The 14,608-nt window shown below is 45.8% G+C and overlaps 1 protein-coding gene across 3 annotated transcripts in view; it reads right to left on the reverse strand.

Annotated features, from left to right (window-relative positions):
* The window catches only part of LOC139436115 (polyprenol dehydrogenase-like), a 268,412-nt gene that overhangs the window by 67,084 nt on the left and 186,720 nt on the right, over positions 1-14,608 (reverse strand). The gene's annotated exons all lie outside the window — the stretch shown is intronic.

Raw genomic sequence — 14,608 nt, forward strand, 5'->3', positions numbered from 1 at the left:
AGATCCTCACCCCTCTTGATGGGTCGTCTGTGCAAGTCCCCAGCTTCTGCGCTGACATCTAGAACCTTCCGAGGCATGGACACGGGGCAGGCTGGATCACAGAAGAAACAAGCTCCCCTGAGGTCTCTGGGAAACGAATCCAAGAGGGTCCCCAGCAGGTGAGAACAAACAGGGAGGGATTTTCGGTCTGTCACCGTGGGCATTTGCACAGCCACGGAGGAGGACTCCTCTTGGGATAGTGGTGGCTTCGTGGGAAACTGGGGAGCACCTCTCGTGGCTCAGGTGTGTGCGGGATGGCTGTGCGTCCCCAGCTCCGTCCTCAGGCAGTCTGGACTCTCCACCGTGGAGCTTCAAGCCTCAGGAGAGAAGCCACAGCTGCACGTCTCCAAGCGCCATTCCAGGGAAAGCAGGTGCACGTCCTGCCTCAAGAAAGGGGCTGGAATTAGCTCTGGTCCAGCGCGTTCAGCAGGTCAGCGGCCGAGGGGATGTCCGAAGATGAAAGAAGCCATCTCACGAGTGGAGGAGTGCCCAGCTTTCCACGTCCCCATGCTCCGTGCAGACCCATCTGTGCCCCCCACGGATCTCCTTCCATGCAGGAAGGAGCTTCCCGTGGGGCTGCTGGAAGGGACTCAGTCCTGGGCACACCTGGATCTGGGGTGTGTGTCCCCCACGACCGGGGGACAATGAATTTCTGTGAATTATCAGGTCCATTTAGTGGTGTCCATTTAGTAGTAAGATTGCCAGGTCACATGGTAATTCTCTACTCAGCTTTCTGTGGAACTACCAAACTGGCAGCTCTACCATTTTATGTTCCCACTGGCAATGAATGAGTGTTCCTTTAGTCACATCCTCTCCAACACTTGTTATTATAGTTTCTGTTTTGTTTTTTTAATAGTAGCCATTCTCAAGGGTATGAAATGGTGTCTCTTTGTGGTATTGATTTGCATTTCCCTGATGTCTAATGATGTTGAGCTTCTTTTCATGGGCTTTCTGGCCATTTGTATATTTTCTTTGGAGAGATGTCTGTTCAAGTGCTTTGCCTAATTAAAAACTGGGTTATTTGTCATTTTGTTGTTAAGTTAAAGGATTTCTTTATATATACTTTAAAAGTATAAAGCATATATGCTTTATATTAATCCTTTATCGGTTATTTCCAAATATTTTCTCCTATTATGTAGGTTGTCTTTTTACTTTCATGATATAGTCCTTTGAGAAACAAAAGTTTTTGATTTTCATGAGGTCACATTTATTTTTTCTTTTTTGGCTTGTGCCTTGGATGTAAAGTCTAAGAAACCACTGCCTAACACAAGATCTTGAAGAAGCTTCTGTAAGTTTTCTCCTAGGACTCTGGTAGTTCTAGCTCTTATATCTAGGTTTTTGGTCCCTTTTGAGTTGATTTTTCATATGGTGTGAGGTAGGGTGCCCACCTTCTTATTTTTTATTTTTATTTTTTGGCTGTAAATTTTTATTTAAATTTTTTAAAAAAAATTTTATTTCCTAATTATCTTTTTTTAAGTTAATAGATCACACAAAACATTACATTAAAAAATATAAGATGTTCCCATATACCCACTCTCCACCCCCCCACCCCCATCATTTTTTAAATTGTATTTTTTGAAGATACATAGATCACAAAAAATGTTCCATTTAAAAATATAAGAGGTTCCCACATACCCCATACCCTCACCCCACCCCACTCCTCCCACATCAACAACCTCCTTCATCATTGTGGCACAGTCATTGCACTTGGTGAATACATTTTGGAGCACTGCTGCACCATATAGTGTATAGTTTACATTATAGTTTACACTCTCCCCCTTAAGGCCACCTAAATTATTATCTATTCCCATTTTGGTTCATTCTAACATTATTCCTGTGTTGTGCCTCTTTGTTGTCTTGTCATTGGGTTGTTTTCTGTTTGGTGGGTTTTCCTCGAGGTGTGCAAGGTATGAGCTCTGGAGGAGGTGAAGGTGATACGTGGTCCACTTAGGACCCAGAATCATTTTCCTCAGGGTGTGTGACGTATCAGATCTGGAGGAGGTGCAGGCAGCATGTGGTCCACTTAGGACCCGGGATCACATTCCTTGAGCTGTGTGAGGTATCAGGGCTGGAGCAGGTGCAGACAGGACGTGGCCCACGTAGGACCCGGGATCACTTTCCTTGGGGTATGTGTGGTAGCAGGTCTGGAGCAGGGGCAGATGGCATGTGGTCCACTTAGAACTCAGGATCAATTTCATCAGGGTGTGTGAAGCATCAGCTCTGAAACAGGTGTAGGCAGTCCATGATGCACTTAGGACCCAGGATCACTTTCCTTGGGGTATGCAAGTTATCAAGTCTGGAGGAGGTGGAGACAGTACGTGGTCCACTTAGGATCCAGGATCACTTTCCTTGGGGTGTGTGAGGCAACAGTTCTGGAGCAGGTGCAGACAGAACTGTGAGCTTTCAGGGGTAGGAAGGGGGACGCCCACGGGAGTCTGCTCATCGCGCCGCATTCCAGATGCAGGGAGATGCTATTTCCTGACCCCAAGTGCACTGAGAAGAGGAAAAGGCAGACTGGGGATGCTCTCCTTTGAAAACCAGCCAGCTCTGCTCGCTGGCTGGCGTGACACTCAGGGCTTTATTTTTTCGTTCTTGTTACTTGGTTTGTTCAGGAACAGAATGATAACTCGCTTGGAATTTTAATGCCCTCTCCAGCTCTGCAATTCTAAAATCTGGAGCATACAGGTATAAATGTTGTGAACAATGTAGTGTTTGGGGAAATTCAGTGTTTCTTAACTGGGGGAAGCTTTGCCACTTAGAGACTCACGGCAGGTTGGAGGACAGTTTTGGTTGTCAGGACAGGAGAGGTTGAGTGGGTGGAGGCCAGGAAGGCTCTCAAGAGCCTGCAGTGCCCAGGACGGACGCCTCCACAGATAGCCAGCCCCAGATTTCACCAGTGCTAAGGACGAGGAACCTGCCTTAGCACCTCCTGTCTGTCTATCCATCTGTCTATCTATCTATCTACCTATCAATCTATCATCTATCAAATCTACCCATAATCTATCATCTATCTATTTATCTAATCTACCTATCAATCTATCATCTATCATCTATCTAATCTTCCTATCAATCTATCATCTCTTGACCTGTCATCTATTTATCTAATCTACCTATCGATCTATCATCTATCATCTATTTATTATCTATCTATCAATCTATCATCTCTTGACCTGTCACCTATTTATCTAATCTACCTATCAATCTATCATCTATCATCTATTTATCATCTATCAAATCATCTATCATCTCTCTAAACTACCTATCAATCTATCATCTCTCCACCTATCATCTTTCATCAATCTATCATGTACCTATCTCTATCTCCTTATCTCTATCATCATTTATCTATTATCTGTCTACCCAACTATTCTTTCTATATATACGTATATATCTGGCTTCTATCATCTGTCATCCATCATTTCTCATCACCCTACCATCCATCATCTATCTCATCTATCATCTATCTGTATACCTATCATTTATCTCATGTATCTATCACCTATCATATTTATATATATATCTCCATTTATCAATCATCTCTCTATCCATCATCTACTTATCTACAATCTACCTCTCTCTATCAGTCATGTGTATTATCCTCTACTTAACTACCATCTATCTATCCATTCGTTATTTCTCTCTATCCCTAGCTTCTATTTATCTACCTAGCTTTCTGTCATACATCTCTATGTCGTCTCTTTCACCCTTCAGTCATCTCCCTCAATCCTTCATCTATTTAAGTATCATCAATGTATCATCTCTTTCTCTTCCCTCTACTATTTATCTATTTATGATCTATCATCCATCCATCTATGTATCTATCTACACATATCTATCTACAATTGATCTCTCTATCACAGTCTATCAGTAGCTATCTGTATATTCCTCTATCACCTATTCATCTATTTCATCTATCAATTCATCTGTTTATCCATTATCTATCTATCTATCTATCTATCTATCTATCTATCTATCTATCTATCTATCTATCTATCTATCTATCATGTCTATTATCTCTATTACCTATCTATCTATCTATCTATCTATCTATCTATCTATCTATCTATCTATCTATCATCTCTCTATTTATCATGTCTATTATCTATCTATCTATCTATCTATCTATCTATCTATCTATCTATCATCTATATATCTACCATTTACCCTCCACTCTCTATCACTGTTTATCGGTATACCCATCTATCTATCATCTATCTCTATCATCCAGCTACCTATCACATATTGTCTGTCATCTATGTATCTGTCATCACCTGTCTACTGTGGTGGGAGATTCCCCCCAGGGGACAGCTGGCAGTGACTGGAGACATTTCTGGTTGTCCAACCTGGAGAGGGGGCTGTTCCTGACCCAGAGATGCTTCTCAACACCCTACAGTGCCCAGGACCATCTCCCACCAAAGAGAACGACTCGGTCTCAAGCATCAATAGTGCCAAGCTTCAGAAAACCTGGGGGAAGCCCATGACCCCAGAATGCAACCTGTTTTTATGTAGTCAGGAAATGCAATGACCGACCTGCAGCTCCGGGTCCGTGCCCCCCCAGCTTCTGTTGAACCTGCTGCCTGTGCCCTGCTCTTACTGTGGGTTGCTGACACGTCCTCTCCATGCCGGGCATTTCCTTGCTGCCTTCACCATCTTCCAAGCAGGGCGTTGCCACTTGCACCATCTGGCAAAGCTCTCCATCATTCTGGCAGAGGAGATAATTTGTGTCTATGATTTAACCTTGAGCCGCTTTCTCCTAACACCCGAGGCACATCCTGAAGACAAATCCTGTGCCTCTGGGAGCAGCTCGAGTCCCCTTAATCATCTAGGACTGCTGGATAGCTTGCTCCGACCACTGGAAGAACAGTCTTGTGTTTTAGGCTGCTGCTTTGAAAATCGATTGTCACAGTTCACTCTGCTTTGGTCCTTCTCCAAACCCCCATAGAGAGAATGTCAGACTTACAGAAATCATGGAGCCAAATTGGGTCTGTTCATTGTCATTTTTGATGTTGCTGGGAATTGCCATCAAAATTGTTTTTCTCCCTCCCTTTCAGAGATGAGAAGCTGAAATTTCAAAAAAAAAAAAGAGAGAGAACTTTTGTTCAAGGCGGGCCATCTAATCCCCTTGTATTTGAGGATGATGTCCAAAGGTCAAAGGGCAACACGGGGCAGCCATTTATATTCCAATCTATGAACCAATTCCTCTCAGGTCAGCACAGAGGACTGGAGGAGGAATGGACTTCAATCAGCAGGAATTCTGAGATTAATCTGTGGAGAGACTTTATGTTTCTAAATGTGAATGCGCGACAACGAGCACCAAGTACTAACACCGTCAAGGCGGTCCTTTGTTTTCCTTTCTGGGGCTTCGACTCTACAGACAAATGAGCTAGCTCAGGTGGAGCAGATGAGGACGTGAGCTTGAAGTTGGAGACGCGCCTCGGGAGAGCATTTTGAGTTCACCATGATCAGGCACTAACAGATTTCCTAATATTCAACCCATCCTTTCATCCCTAAAATAAACTCTACGTTGTGGTGTAGTATTATTCTTTGAAAAAAAAATTAGGTTTCAGAAATAAATATAAATATACCTATAATTGCAAATAATGTAAAGAGGTTTGCATGACTCAGGGTTCTTCAGAGAAACAGCCAAAAGGATATAAGTATATAAAAGGGATTTAAAGAATTGGTTCAAGTGATTGCGGGGCCTGGCAAGTCTGAAATTTGTAGGGCAGGTGGGAAACCCAGAAAGGAGTAGATGGTGTCGTTTTGTGGCAGAATTTCTTCTTCTCTCTGGAAGACTCCAACTGATTGGATGAGGGCCACTCACATTATCAAGGGCCATCTCCTTTACTTAAAGTCGACTCTATTAGGTGCTAATCCCATCTACAAAATACCTTCACAGCAATATGTAGGCCAGTGTTTGGCCCAACAACGGGGCATCACATCCCAGCCAGGTTGACACCTCAAATTAACCATCACAAGTGTAAACTCACTGATTTTAAAACAGAGAATCCTAAGTGTAAAAAAATGTGAACCACCCATATTTGATTTCCAAGAGGCAATCTGAAATAAAAGTGATATAGAATGGAGTTATTGGTATTCTACTATAGAACTATTGTGACTAGTAATGGAAGAAAGTGTAGTATTGATGTGGAGACAGTGGCCATGATACTTGCTGAGGGCAGGGAGAGGGAAGAAGAGATGAGATGTGGGGCATTTTCAGGACTTGGAGTTGTCCTGAATGATGCTGCAGGAACAGATGCTGGACATTCTATATCCTGCCATAACCGGCTGAATGGACTGGGGGAGAGTGTAAACTACAGTGTAAACTATTATCCATGTGGTGTAGCAGTGCTCCAAAATGTATTCACTAAATGCAATGAATGTGCCGCAATGATGAAAGAGGTTGACGATGTGGGAGGAGTGGGGCAGGGTGGGTGTGGGGTAAATGGGAAACTCTTACATTTTTTTTTGTCTTTATTTTTTTAATGTTACATTAAAAAAATATGAGGTCCCCACATATCCCCCACTCCCCTCATTGCACTCCTCCCCCCATAACAACAACCTCCTCCATCATCATGAGACATTCATTGCATTTGGTGAACACATCTCTGAGCACTGCTGCACCTCATGGCCAATGGTCCACATCATAGCCCACACTCTCCCCCAGTCCAACCAGTGGGCCATGGGAGGACATACAATGTCCGGTAACTGTTTTGCAGCACCACCCAGGACAAATCCAACCCCTGAAAATTTACCCACATCACATCTCTTCCTCCCACTCCCTATCCCCAGCAGCTACCATGGCCACTTTCTCCACAGCCATAATGTAACATTTTTGTGATCTCTGTATCTTCCAAAAATACAATTAAAAAAATTTTTTTAAATGAAGGCATAGGAAAATATGCTAAGTGAAAAGGCAAACCTCAAAGGTTTATATACTATGATTCCATTTAATAAAACATTTTTGAAAATGACAAAATTTTAGACATGGAGAAAGTATTAGGAATTGACACAGGTTAGAATTTGGGGAAGGGGTTGGGGTCAGGAGGGAGGAGACAGTGGTTATAAAGGACAAGAGGAGGCACCCTTGTGCTTTTGGAAATGTTCAGCATCTTAACTGTGGCGGTGAATTCACGAGTCTATAAAGGTGATAAAATTGCAAAGAATTCAAACGTACACACACACGGGAACACAAGTAAAATGGGAAACCTGGACAGGATGAGTGGATGGAATCAATGTCAGCATCCTGGTTGAGATACTGTACTATATTTTGCAAGATGGTGCCCGTTTTGGTTTGCTAAAGGCTGCCAATGCAAAGTTACCAGAACGGGGCTGGCTTTTAAAATGGGGGTTTATTAGGGTAAGAACTTAAAGTTCCAAGAACACGGAAAGTCCAAATCAAGGCACTATCAAGGATAGTTTCTCACCAAAGGTCAGCTGCTGGCAGATCCTGGACTCCTGCCCTGTGATAAGGCAAGATGGTGGCTGATCTCTGCTGAGGTCCCAGCCTTCCCTTCCAGGCATACCTTGAGCGCAGCTATGGACAATAAGGCATATGACTCATCTCTTTCTGGGTCGTCTCTCTTTCAGCTTCAGCTGCTCCTCTTTCTCCTCAAGCTCAACTGCGAAGGGTCAGACATATGGCTCATCTCTTTCTGGGTCTCCTCTCTTTCAGCTTCAGCACCCCTTCTTTCTCCTTGAGCTCAGTTGTGGACAATCAGACATATGGCTCATCTCTTTCTGGATCTTCTCTCTTTCATCTTCGGCTGCTCCTCTTTCTCCTCAAGCTCAGCTGTGAAGGCTCAGGCATATGGTCATCTCATCTCCAGCCTTTCTCTTTCACCTTCTCCACTGACTCCAGCCTCCAGCTGCTCTCTCAGCTGTAGGTGATCCTTTTTCTCATGGCAGGGTCAAAATGGCATCCGTCTTTCTCTGTGTATTTCTGCTTCCAATTCTGTTTATATAAGACCCCAGCAAGATCTGCCATGACTGTAGAACCCTCGGGGGTGCCACTGCCTGAGATTGTATCTACTTTGGCTGTCTCTGTGTTCCCGCTGGGCATGTGTGGGCATGGCCCCTCTGATGACTTTCAGAATCATTTTGAAATGCTATCATTGATGTGGAGACAGTGGACACTGGAGTTGCTGAAAGCAGGGAAAGGGAAAAGGAGGTGTGATATTGGGGCATTTTCAGGACTTGGAGTTGTCCTGAGATATTCGAGGGATGATGCAGGACATTATATATCCTGCCGTAACCCACTGAATGGACTGAGGAAGAGCGTAAACTACAATGTAAACTATAATCCATGCTGTGCAGCAGGGCTCCAAAATGTATTCACCAAATGCAATGAATGTGCCACACTAATGCAAGAGTTTGGTGATGTGAGAGGAGTTGCGTGGGGTGGGAAAAGGGTCTTTGAAGATGTAATTAAGTTAAGGATCTCAAGATGATGTCATCTGGATTGGGGGAGGGGCAAAATCCAATAATAAATGCCCTTATAAAAAAATGGGAAAGAAGAAGACAGAGACAAAGAGAAGACACATGAAGAGTGATGTATCAATAAGTCAAGGAATGCCTGGAGCCACCAGAAGCTGGATGCTTAAAGGGGCTAGAACATAGCCCTGCCCACACCTTGATATCAGAATTCTGATCTCCAGAATGATTGAGAGAATAAATTTCTGTTGTTTCAAGCCACCCAATTTCTGCTAATCTGTCGTAGCAGCTGTAGGAAACTCATACTGATGCCCACACAATCAACTTGGCATCAAGCCTGGAGCATAAACTCTGATGTGCCCAGCATAGACCAAAGCCTTGCTAAGCCCACTCTTTCTTCTTGGAATTGCTGAACTGGGCTCAGCACATCCATGCCCAGGACCTCAGCCTGTGTCCAGGATGTCATCTCTCTTGAACCCAGTCTTGTCCTGGCTCATGCTTATTGAACACTGCCATTGGATGTTTCCAACATGGTCCCAGCTGGAGCTCCGGATCGCCTCTGCCCGTGAATCCTTCCTTCTCATGTGATCCAGTTCCTTGGGTCATCGACACCAGCCAGGTCCTGGACCAAGCCTGAAGCCTCATCCTAGGGTTCTTTTTCTTCTCAGCCCCAGATCTCATCATTGGCAACCCTGTAGCTCCCCCTGGCACTCCCATCTCAACCTCTTCCAGGGTCTCCCTGCCTTTTCTCCCAACCCAACCCCATCCATCCTCCTTGTTCACACCTAGCTGTCCCCTCCCCAGCTCTGACTCTTCACTCCCCAGTAACCTGAGCTGGCTGAAGAGGTCAAGGTCAGAGCTCCAGCCAGATTCCCAGGGTCTCTGATGAGGGCTCAGCCCTCTCTCTTCAGGAAGGCTTCCTTGGGAAGGCTTCACTGGGCAGCCCTGGGGCTTCTTCCCTGTACTCTCAAACATCACTCAATTCCTGTCCATTTTCGGGTCATACCTGTCCTTCTGCTTAATTGGTTTGACCCCTTTGGTTGCCAAGAAATAAGACTCCTTTAGCCCAAGCAAGAAGACATCATTTATCATAAGACACAGCTGTGGGCTGGGATGCAGCAGGCTTTGGGCAAGGCAACACCTGTGCATTCTGGGGACCTTTTCCTGCTCTCCCTCCCTCTTGCATTTCTTGCCCATCTGCTTATCCTCCTCTCCCTCCTTCTTTGGGAAGCACTTCCTCTGCTTCCCATCTCACTGACACATTTGTTCATGACACCATTCAGACTGCAGCATCCTCTCAATTCCAAGTTCACAGAGAGGAGTTTCCATAGGACCAGTCAACAGCGAGAGGGGTTATAAGTGTGTTTTGTATCACACCAACATGCTCATCTTCACCATCGCCAGATGAGAGGGACATTTCCAGGTGGCGCTGGAGTGTGTGTGCCTGGAGAGGGGGCAGTGAGAAGACCACTAATAACTGCTGACCAGTATGGATATTAATAAACCATATGATTCCCAGCAGACTGTACTAGTTTCCTATAGCTGCTGTAACAAACAGTACCAACTGGGCAGCTTAAACAAACGTACATTTACCGTCTCACAGCTCTGGAGATCAAAATCTGAAATCAAGGTGAGGGCAGATCCATGCTCCCTCTGAAGGAGAGTCTCCTCCCTGCCTCTTTCAGCTTCTGGAGGCTCTGGACATTCTTTGGTTTGTGACGGCATCACTCCATTTCCTTGTCACACTGGCTTCGGTTCAATGTCTTCAAATCTCCCACTGTGAGGATTTTGTGACTGCCTTTAGGGTTCACTCAGATAATCCAGGATAACTTCCCAATTCAGGATCCTTAATGTAATCATATCATATCATGTTCCAGGGACATCTTTGGCCTGCCATAGAGCATAAACCCGTTTCAATGTAAGTTCTGTCCCACTCAACTTTGAGCACCAGGGTTGTCTCAGACCCTGGCTGGGGACTAACACTGAACACATATTGAATGAATGAATGAATGAATGAATGCGGTGGCAACACCCATTGCTAATTCTGAACAAAACACATGGATGCTACATGGAGGGACAAAAGAGCAACGTTAGCAGGAAAGCCACATGTCATTGGATCAACTATTGAAGTCACTCTTGCCTGGGGAATGAAAATGATCCTGATGTTCCCAGGGGTCCTGCCAACATCGACGACAGGCTTACCCCAGGATCCCAATGCTCAGCTAAGAGTGTTCAGCTCTACTCTGTAAGCTGCCCATGTGATCTTTCTAGCTGCTGGTAAGTGTCTCCTGGCTGGAGGAACTGTACAATCAGGCATCCAGTGGCTTCTAGGGAATCAGCTTCTCTGTCTCCCAAGGAGGAACAAACACATAAACACCATTGTGTAACAAGGAGGTGCAACCAGAGGCCAGATTCATGCAAGATTCAAATTGCTCTGAAGCTGAGTCTTCTACCTGGGGGTGGCAGCATCTGTCAAACACTGCTTGTACCTGTTCCATCTGCAATGGAAGATCCTGGCTACGTGGGAAACATCCCGATGCTTCACCAGGAGCCAGGTACAGCTTTCGGATCTTTGCAGTCATGATAAAGTGCAGCTGGTACTGTATACAAGGATTTTAAGCTGTTACGGGTTCTCCATGGCGTTTTTGATCCTCCATCCTGGTTTAACGTTGGGGTGGAATTCCAATTCTGAACCACAGCAGCTTGGGTTCCAAGCTTAGCAGAAACAACCGAGCACTTTCAGATGGTTGAAATGATTCTGGATGGGGGTTGCCGGAGGTGCAGGGGTCCAGAGCTGCAAGTGGTAGCCGGTGTTTCCTGAATCTCAACCTTGGTTGAAGAAGTGAATGCTGTGGGGACTTTTTTTTTTTTTGTCTTAATTTTTTTAATGTTACATTAAAAAAATATGAGGCCCCCATATACCTCCCACTCCCCTCACCACAATCCTGCTCCCATAACAACAACCTCCTCCATCATCATGAGACATTCATTGCACTTGGTGAATACATCTCTGAGCACCGCTGCACCTTATGGTCAATGGTCCACATTATAGCCCACACTCTCCAACAGTCCACCAAATGGGCCATGGGAGGACATACAATGTCCGGTAACTGTCCCTGCAGCACCACCCAGGACAACTTCAAGTCCCACAAAACCCCTCACATCACATCTCTTCCTCCCACTCCCTACCCCCAGCAGCCACCATGGCCGCTTTCTCCACACCAATGCCACATTTTCTTCGATTACTAATCACAATAGTTCATGAATAGAGTATTAGGAAGTCCACTCTAATCCATACTCTATTCCTCCATCCTGTGGACCTTAGGATGGTTGTGTCCACTCCACATCTATATCAAGAGGGGGCTTAGATTCCACATGGATGCTGGATGCAATTCTCCTGCTTGCAGTTGTAGGCACTCTTGGCTCCCTGGTACTTTAAATAAATGCTGATGCCCAGAAGAATTAACCTGGGAACTCTGAGTGGGGGAATTGAGCATCAGTTGTTCTCAGAGGATTCCTCAGTGAGCAGCCAAGAACCACCAGCCTTGCTGGAACTCAGGGGAGTCTTCATAGCCAATGACAGACTCAACAGCCCAGTGGTTTGACGACGGTGCTCAGGGGAGCTGGGGTATTGTCTCCAGAGGCAGACTCGCTCCCTTTCCTTGAGGAGGGAGAGCATGTGAGCAGGGTAAGCTACAAAATTTATGGGCCAGGTGCAAAATGAAAATGTGAAGACCCTTGTTTAATCTTTATTAAGAATTTCAAGATGGCAACTGCAACACAGGAGGCAAGTGTGGAGCTACTGAAGCTTCCCTGGTTATGTGTGAGGAGATACATGACTTCTTTGACTCTTCAGGTCCCCAGAAATGGGGCAGATGTTTCCTGGGGCCCCAGAGCATCTAGCCCACAAGGCTCATGTTCAGTGAACTATGTGAACCCACTGAATGGGGATATCTACTCCATCTTCCCAAGGACACCCGAGCCTCATGGGGACTTGGCAGATGTTTAACCCAAGGGTAACTGCAGACCCACAAGTTGGTTTGTGGGTTCCCAACATTGGGATTCACCTCTCCCCAAGCACAATGAGTCCCACTGGCATGGAAGGAAGTTAGCAATCTCTGAGGTGCAGGTGGAATCTTTTCCAGGCTCTTCTCCATCCACACTGCTCCAAGGTCCCTGGTTATCCTCATGCTTGGGCCACAGCTTTCTGTGAAGGCGCTGAGGATGTTGATTATTTAAGCGGACATTCTGTACAGAATCTGCAAGGCTCTGCAGAAGGGGCTACAGCATGATCGATCTCAGGCTGGGACACTGTCAGCTCCACAAGATGCAGATGAGAAGGGCAAGAATCTGAGCAAATGCCATGAGGGACAAAGTCCAGCTCTCTTGCCTCTTCACCATGGTGGGTCCCTCATCTGGAGAGTCCATGACACAGAAGTCCAAGCACCCTGTTTATCCATAAAGGCAAAATGTGGTCTGTGGCATCAGACACACCTTGGCTCCATCCTAAGTCCCATCTGCATTGAAGCTGGACAAGTTTATGAATACTTTTGACGGTAAATCTCCCCATCTGTAGAGTGGGATTTATAATCTTCTACACATGATGTACAGTGGCTAAACAGGGGGTCTGGTTGTGTCTTGTTTTTGTAAATAAAGTTTTATTGGCACACAGTCATGCCCATGTGCTTATATATTGTCTGTAGATGTTTTCACACTACAATGGCAGAGTTGACCAGTTGCAACAGAGAATGTATGGCCTTCAACACTTAAAATATTTACCAACAGAAAAGTCTGCTAACCTCTAGACTAACATGGAGCCATCCCTGGCAAAAGGTAGCTATTCAATATTCTTTTGGAAGGAATGGTAATGGATGAATGAGTAGATGAATGGAAGAATGCATGGATGAGTGGCATTTGTGAAAGAGCCCAGAATAACCTCTGGAAATAAGTGATATGTAGCAAGTACTGTCTTTTTCCTCCTAAGCAAAGTGATGAAACAAAGGAGAAGTGGCCCAGAAGGTGCCAATGGTGGACATGCTGCTTCCCAGGTAGATCAAGGGCCAAGGGGACACCAAGAGGGAGCTGATGGAGGTGGACATGGGATTAAATGTCATAGTCGTCAGGGAGCACCTGCCAAGGAGGCTTGTCTAGCATGACCTCCAAAGGCACCTGCCATGGAAGTGCCTCTCCTGACATGGGTTTGAAGGGACCGCCCCAATCACTGGGGACAAAACCATTAAGACATTTTCCTTCTATTAAAAAAGCTGACCATTGGCCACTCAAGAGAAAGTCCTCTTCCTTCAGGGCCACCAGATGCATAAAGTTTCCACCCCAACAGCTGCCATGTGCAGAGAAGACTGACCTCCTAGATACAAAGTGTGAGGTTACATGAGTCCTCAAGAAGAAAATATTAAAGGCGAGGAAGAGACTCCAGCATATTTTAGGTGTGGATTTGTTAAGGGATAAGCACTTGAGCTGAGAAGAGTGCTGCACCACACAGAAGGCCACTGGGCGTCCTCACGGTTGATGGCCCAGGGGGGAACCATGACAGGCACCAGTGTGGTCACTCCACAGTCATGGTCACTCCAAGGTGAGCATATTCAGACCTCATCTATCCCTGGTGCTCACTCACACACCCTTGGGGTGGAGGGTCACTGGACATCTTCACAGATGATGGACTGAGTGTGGACCCACAGGTGGTTACTCCAAGGTGAGTGTATTCAGACTCCATCCTATCCCTGGTGCTCAGTCACACCCCTTCAGGGCAAAGGAACACTGGTCATCCTCATGGATGATGGTCTGGGTGGTGGACCCACAAGTGGTCACTCCAAGGTGGCCATATCCTATCCCTGGTGCTCACTCACGCCCCCTCAGGGCAGAGGGACACTAAACGTCCTCACAATGGTCTGGGTGGTGGAACCTGAGCAGACCATATGCTCATGTCCAGCCCCCACCCTGCCCCTGATCTTCACTCGCATCTCCTTCCTGGGAAATCCCCAGCCCTCTGTGTAGGTGGTTAGCATCCCACCCAGCTGGTGATGTCAAAGGGCTTTGGGGAATGCAGTCGGCCACATATATCCTTTGGGGACACACGGGGATTGCATGGGCAAATGTCCGTGTCTGGGTCTCCAGGGAG

This window comes from Dasypus novemcinctus, chromosome Y, assembly GCF_030445035.2.
Source record: "Dasypus novemcinctus isolate mDasNov1 chromosome Y, mDasNov1.1.hap2, whole genome shotgun sequence".
Classification (NCBI taxonomy): domain Eukaryota; kingdom Metazoa; phylum Chordata; class Mammalia; order Cingulata; family Dasypodidae; genus Dasypus; species Dasypus novemcinctus.